The sequence below is a fragment of the Phoca vitulina genome, unplaced genomic scaffold (genome assembly GCF_004348235.1).
Source record: "Phoca vitulina isolate PV1807 unplaced genomic scaffold, GSC_HSeal_1.0 scaffold51, whole genome shotgun sequence".
Taxonomy (NCBI): domain Eukaryota; kingdom Metazoa; phylum Chordata; class Mammalia; order Carnivora; family Phocidae; genus Phoca; species Phoca vitulina.
In genome coordinates, this window is record NW_022589754.1 from 1,935,139 (window position 1) to 1,942,792 (window position 7,654).

General features: G+C 38.0%; 1 pseudogene; it reads left to right on the forward strand.

Annotated features, from left to right (window-relative positions):
- The first annotated feature begins 7,012 nt into the window (after positions 1–7,012).
- The window catches only part of LOC116621804, a 739-nt pseudogene continuing 97 nt past the window's right edge, over positions 7,013–7,654 (forward strand).

Here is a 7,654-nt window from a genome sequence, read left to right on the forward strand (position 1 = left end):
TTAACTTGTGCAAAAGCATGTAAGAACATTAGGAAATGCAAGAGTCTTACACTGGTAAATATTTCTCCCATTATATTAACAAAATATTAAGAATAATAACATGGACAGCCTAATTAAATATGGAGAAACAGAATTTATTATGTGGAGATGACAAACTAATCATCTGTAGAGAAATATATAGGTAGTTCCCCAAAACAAACACATTAGCCAAGATTTAATTAAATTTGCTTCAAAGGTATTAGTGCAGGTTTGAGAAGTAATAAGTGTTATTTAATTTGTCAACAGGATTTTATCACTCTAGGCTTTGACTCAGTCTTTATTGTCATTATATATTTTCTTTTTGCTCACTTTCCCTATACAATTTTGAAAAAGACTTGTATTAACAATATTTTTGGCATTTGATACATCTTATTTTTTGCCAGAGGTCTTGTTTCTATCTGAAATAGACTCTCCGGGAATGGAAACTCAAAATCTGCATTTTGGGAAATTTCCCAAATGATAATAATGTATCTTAAATATAAACCCACTGGGTTAGTTGGTCACATCCAAATAAAGATAAACTTCATCATGTGTCTTCTAATTTCTAATGGTGGAAATCACAATTACTTTTGGCAGGCAAGATTTTTGACACGCTACTATCTTGTCCTATTGACTGTATCTTTCCCAGAGTAGCCTTGGTATCTGGGTTTTGGAGAGAGACATCATGGCACAAATATAAGAGCAGCATTCAATATAAATTCAACAGTATTATATAAATAACATTTATTTATTTATTATTTATATAATCATTGCATAAATAATTTCTATAATAAATAAATAAGAGTTATAATGTAAATTATGTAATGAATAAATTAGCATTATGTATTATACATTACTATATAAATTGTTTATATAATAAAAATAATAAATATAATAACAGTCTTCCTCTTCTATGCTCCTGTCCCAAGCAATCAAACAAGAAAAAGAAATAAAAGGCATCTGAATTGGTAAGGAAGAACTAAAACTGTCACTGTTTGCAAATGATAGATACTATATAGAGAAAACCCTAAAAACTCCACCAAAAATTATTAAAAATGATAAGTGAAGTCAATAAATTTCAGGAGAGAAATTTAATGTACAGAAATCTGTTGCATTTCTATACACTAATAATGAAGTAGTAGAAAGATAAATTAAGAAAACAATCCCATTTACAATTGCACCAAAAATAATAAAATACCTAGGAATAAATCAAACCAAATAGTTGAAAGACCTGTACTCCAAAAACTATAAAAGACTGATGATAGAAATTGCAGATGACACAAACAAATGGAAAGATAATCCATGCTCATGGATTGGGAGAACCAATACTGTTAAAATGTTCATACTGCCCAAAAAAATGTAAGAATTTAATGCAATTTCTATCAAAATCAGTTGCAGAATCAGAACAAATAATACTAAAATTTGTATGGAACAACACAAGACTCCAAATTGTCAAGGCCATTTTGAAAAAGAGGAACAAAACTGGAGGTATCACTATCCCAGATTTCAAGATACATTACAAAGCTGTAGTTATCAAAACAGTATGGTACTAGAGAGTACTATGGTAAGCAAAATACATCTGTCAGAGAAAGACAAATACCATATGATTTTACTCATATGTGGAATTTAAGAAACAACAAATGGCAAAGGAAAAAAGAAAGAGAGAGAGAAGCAAACAAAGAAAGACTTTTATCTATAGAGAACAAGCTGATGGTTACCAGAGGGGAGGTGGGTGAGGGGGATGGGTTAAATAGGTGGTGGGGATTAAGGCCTGCTCTAGCTGTGATGAGCACTGGGTGTTATATGGAAGTGCTGTATCACTATATTATACATCTGAAACTAATATTACACTATATGTTAACTAATTGCAGTTTAAATAAAAACTTTAAAAAAAAGAAACAGGCAAGGACATTAAAACAGTTATAACTGTATTTCTGTTCTAAAAGTTACGTAGATACATGAAATATAAAGAAAAAGTAAAATGTCAGAGATGAAAGATAGAAATGAATAGAGATGAAAAAGGTACAAATTTCCAATTATAAAATAAGTAAATCATGGGGATGCAATGTACAGGATAGTGGCTATAGTTAATACTATTGTCTTGCATATATTAAAATATCTGGAAGAGTGGATCTTGAAACTTATCATCATGAGAAAAAGTTATAACTATGTATGGTGGATGGATGTTAACTGGACTTATTGTGGTGATCATTTTGTAATAATACAAATATTGAATTACTGCATTATACACATGAAAATAATATAATGTTATGTCAATTATACCTCAATTTTTTAAAAAAAGTTAAAGAAAGAAATTTTAAAATATTTTTTAAAAAACAAATATATCCATGATACCTATCACCAGGCATGTGTTGTGATGAGCACTGGGTGTCATACACAACTAATGAATCGTTGAACACTACATCAAAAACTAATGACGTACTATATGTTGGCTAACTGAACATAACAACAACAACAAACAAAATATATCCTATGATGGAAAAACATTTACTTGACATTAAACAATTCCTGTAATGCATTTTCTTTTTCTGTTATATTCAAGAATTAAATAGTTAGCTTATATTTTTATATAATTCTACCAGATGATCAGACTGTCTTTCTTTCTTTCCATTTATCCATTTGTGATAGATTGACTTATTTGTCCCAATTATTCAATCCCCTATAAATAGAATTCTATATCCACACTTTTGCCTCAAGGTAAGTACTTGTCTGATCTTTGACCTTGGATTTAACCACATGGCTTGCTTTGGCCAATTGGATTTTTTTTTTTTAAAGATTTTATTTATTTATTTGACAGAGAGAGACACAGCGAGAGAGGGAACACAAGCAGGGGGAGGGGGAGAGGGAGAAGCAGGCTCCCCGCAGAGCAGGGAGCCCGATGTGGGACTTGATCCCAGGACCCTGGGATCATGACCTGAGCCGAAAGCAGTTGCTTAACCGACTGAGCCACCCAGGCGCCCTGGCCAATTGGATTTTAACAGTCAAGATACAAACAGAGACCTGAGATGTGTCTGCCCAGGTTTTATTGGCTCTTCTGTACTTTTGCCATCACCGTGAAAAAAATATACATTGTAACCACTGCTCCTCCAATCTGAGCAGCAAAGTGAAACATAAGGAGCAACTGACAGACCTGCAGGCTGTAGAAAACCCTTCCCCAATTGACCCACAGAAATATGAATGAGAAGTAAGTGCTTATTTTTTAATACCACTGATGTTTTGTGATTATTTTTTAAACAGCAATAGATGACTGATACAGTGTCTATCCATCCATCCATTCATCCATTCTTTTATCAGTATATGCACCAATTGAGATGTCTGGAGTGATGTCTATCAAATGTTAACAATGGTTGCTTCTGAGTGGTATAATATAATTTTAAAAAGTACATTATTTGTTTCTTTATGCATTATTTGAATGTTTATAAAGGTAAAGTCTAATTGCTACAAAATTATAGTTATTATTCCTTCAAAAAGTAGGAACAATATTAGGAAAAATAAATAAGAATGATGTTAGGAAATACTCTATTTTTTAGGAAATATTTTATTTCTGAGAAAAATTAGAAATTATTTCTTATTATCTTTAGTTTATTGGTATGTATCTAAGAGTTTCATGCACAGACATAAACTTTTATTGCATTAATTATGTGAAAAAACTTTCATTTTGCTATCAAATTCCATATACGTAAATATAAGGTACATTAAAAGCCAACCCACTGGGATAACTAACTGCTAAATTTGGGGATATGCTGATCTCCTATAACTTATTAAATGTTTTATTTGATGCATCTTTTCAGTGTGATGTACTTCTTATTACAACTTCCATAAAAAGTGACACATTCCATATCACATATATAACACAGTAACTATTTAATAAAATGAAAAAGTGAGGTAGATTTTAAACAATGGGCAGGGGAGGAGGCAAGATGGTAGAAGAGTAGGGGACCTCATTTCATCTGGTCCCTTGAATTTAGCTGGTATCTATCAAACCATTCTGAACACCACAAATTCAGCCTGAGATGTAAGAAAATATATCAGGAAGTACAAGTAGAAGAGTGACTGCTTTTTGCAAGGTAGGAGATGTGGAGTCATGAATCTGTGGGGAGATATCAGAAGATAAATGGAGGGGGAGGGGGAGCCTCCATAAGCTGGCTACTGGAAAGTGATATAACACTGGAGCACAAAATCAGAACCCTTAGAAATCTGCTCCAGTGAGAGACAACCATTTCTGAAAGGGGCTAAGGGGATGAAGAGGGCAGAATTCTAGGTTGGTCATTGTGGTCTCAGGATCTGAGGAGACACAGAACTAATGGGGGTGCCTGAACCAGTAGAGTGCCAAAGCAGGGGAGCAGGGAAACTGGTCACAGTCAGCAAGCCCAAGAGGGGACTCTCAGCTCAGGTCACCATAAACCATGAGCTGGGCCAGTTGGGTGACCACTCTTTGCCTGAGCACCCTGAAAAGCACTGGAATAAACAGGCCAGCCATTTACCATCCCCTGGAAGGGGTGAAACGGCTGCACCCACGACCAGGCAACAACTCTCAGGGCGGTGGTGGTCCCAGAAAGGAGAGTAGAGCAACACCCATTACTCCCCCCAGAGCAGAAGAGTAGGTACATTCACGAGCCCGCAAACACTCTCAGTTCCTGGGCACACAAAGGGCAGTGGCACGGGTCCCTCAGACTCCCCCTGGGAGGATTACAATGGGCAAGCACTGCAAGAGTCTGCAGAGTTTGACGCACACAAAAGTGAAAACTGTTTGTCCCAGAGGGTTTATTGAAGAGGGGGGCCTCTGATTTCTGAGCAATGGGCCGCAGATCCAGGCTCGGCCATATTTACTCTGATCCTCTAAAGAAGCATAGAAAGCCTCCAGGGAACAAAAGCCACACAGAGGACCAGCTTCCACTGAGCTCACCCCTTGACAAGGAGTGGGGCAACTACGCCCAGGCAAAGACACCTGAGAAGCAGCACAGCAGGCCCCTCTTTCAGAAGACAAACTGGAAGAACAGGTGAACAACAAGCGTATGGATCCCACAAGACTGTAAAACTACAGTGCCGGGGAAAATAGTATATTCAGCTCCAGGTGTTTTCTCACAATTCATTTATCTTACAGTCTAAAATTTTCCATTTCTTTTTTTTACCTTTTTCCCATTTCAACTAGATTCTTATTGTACCAACTTATGTTTTTAAGTTGGTTTTTAACTTTTATTTTTTACATCTACATTTTATAGATATATGCTTCATTCAATTAATATATATAATATACATTATATATTATATACATAAATAATATAATGTATATATAAAGTTTTGCTTTCTTTGTAAATTTGGAATGTAGTGTCTTTTAACACACAGACCAAAATTCAATCAGGAACAAGAGGATCACCATGCTTTGTCCACCCTGAGAGATTATAGTCTCTCCCCCTGCCCTTTTTTGTTTCATTTTGGTTTTGTTTGCTTTTCTGTTGTGGTTTCTGACCTCTTCAGATTTGTCTAGGGTGTATTTTGTTTGGATCATGGTTGATATTTTGGACTCTGCTCACTTGCTCACCCATCCTTCTTTGGGCAAAATGACTAGAAGGAGGAATTCACAACAAAAGAAAGAACCAGAGACAATGTTCTCTGCCACAGAGCTAAGGGATATGGATATAAGTAAGATGTTAGAGATGGAATTTCAGGATAGCAATTATAAATTTAATAGCTAGGCTTGAAAAAAGCATAAATGACAGTACATAATCTCTAAGGGCAGAAATGAGATCTAATCAGGTCAAACTTTAAAATGTTATGAATGAGATGCAGTCTAAATTGGATGCTCTAATAGCTAGGGTCAGTGAGAAGAGAGAATAAGTGATCTAGAGGACAGGCTGATGGAAAGGAAGGAAGCTGAGAAAAAGAGAAAAGACAACTCAAGCCCATGAAGAAAGACTTCGAGAATTTAATGATGTCCTGAAAAGAAAAAATGTCAGAATTATTAGGGTGCCCAAGGGAGTGGAGAGAGAGAGAGGGCCAGTATATTTGAGCAAATCATGGCTGAGAGCTTCCCTAATCTGGGAAAAGAACAAGCATTCATGTCCAAGAAACAGAGAGGACACCTCCCCAAATCAATAAAGTAGATCAACATCCCGACATATAATAATGAAGCTTGCAAATCTTAGAGAAAAAGAAGCTATCATGAGAGCAACTAGGGAAAGGAGGTTCCTTATATACAAAGGGAAGAACATCAGAATAACATTAGACCTATCCAAAGAAACCTGGCAGTCCAGAAAGGGCTGGCATGTTATATTCAGGATACTAAATGAGAAGAATATGCAGCCCAGAATACTTTATCCAGCAAGGCTGTCTTTCAGAATGGAAGGAGAGATGCAGAGCTTCCAGGACAGGCAGAAACTGAAAGAATATGTGACCACCAAGCCAGCCCTGCAAAAAATATTAAAGGGGATTCTGTAAGCGAAGAGAGACCCAAGAGTAATATAGATCAGAAATTAACAGAGACAATCTACAGAAACAGGGACTTTACAGGCAATACAATGGCACTAAATTCATATCTTTCAATAGTTACTCCAAATGTAAATGAGCTAAATGCTTCAATCAAGAGACACGGTATCAAGTTGGATGAAAAAGCAAGAATCATCCATATGCTGCCTACAAGAGACTCATTTTATTTTATTTTTTAAATATTTTATTTATTTGATGGAGAAAGAGTGAGCACAAGCAGAGGGAGCAGCAGGCAGAGGGAGAGGAAGAAGCAGGCTCCCCGCTGAGCAGGGAGCCTGATGTGGGGCTTGATTCCAGGACCCTGGGATCATGACACGAGCCCAAGGGAGCCGATTAACTGGCTGAGCCACCCAGGCATCCTTATGAGAGACTCATTTTAGACCTAAAGACACCTCCAGACTGAAAGTGAGGTGGTGAGGCCTCCGGACTTCTCTGGAGCTAGCAGCCACCAGACCAGGGGCCCTGGCCAGGTGCTTAGCGGACTACCATGGGCTCTGTGTCAAACCAGCAGTTTGCAGGTGGCTGTGCCATGATGCCTAGGAGGCGCCGGAGGATGCCGCCCTAGCAGCAGAAGAGCCACAGCTGCTGCTTGTTGCCGCTGTCTGTAAGTGGTTCAACGTGTGCATGGGGTTTGGCTTCCTATCCATGACCGCCCGCGCCAGGGTCGTGCTTGACCCCCCATGGATATCTTTTTGCACCAGAGCAAGCTGTACATGGAGGGCTTCTGGAGCTTGAAGGAGGGTGAGGCAGTGGAGTTCAGCTTTAAGAAGTCGGCTATGGGCCTAGAGTCTATCAGGGTCATCGGCCCTGGTGGGGTGTTTTGTATTGGGAAGAGGGGCGACCCAAAAGGAAGAACATGCAGAAGCACAGATCAAAGGGAGACAGGTGCCACAACTGTGGAGGTCTAGACCACCATGCCAAGGAATGTAAGCTGCCACCCCAGCCCAAGAAGTGCCACTTCTGCCAGAGCATCAGCCATATGGTGACCTCGTGTCTACTGAAGATCCAGTAGGCCCCCAGCTCACAGGGAAAGCCAGCCTACTTTCAGGACGAGGAAGAGAAAGGGGAAGAAAAGAAGAAGGAAGAAGAAGGAAGAAGAAGAAGAAGAAGAAGAAGAAGAAGAAGAAGA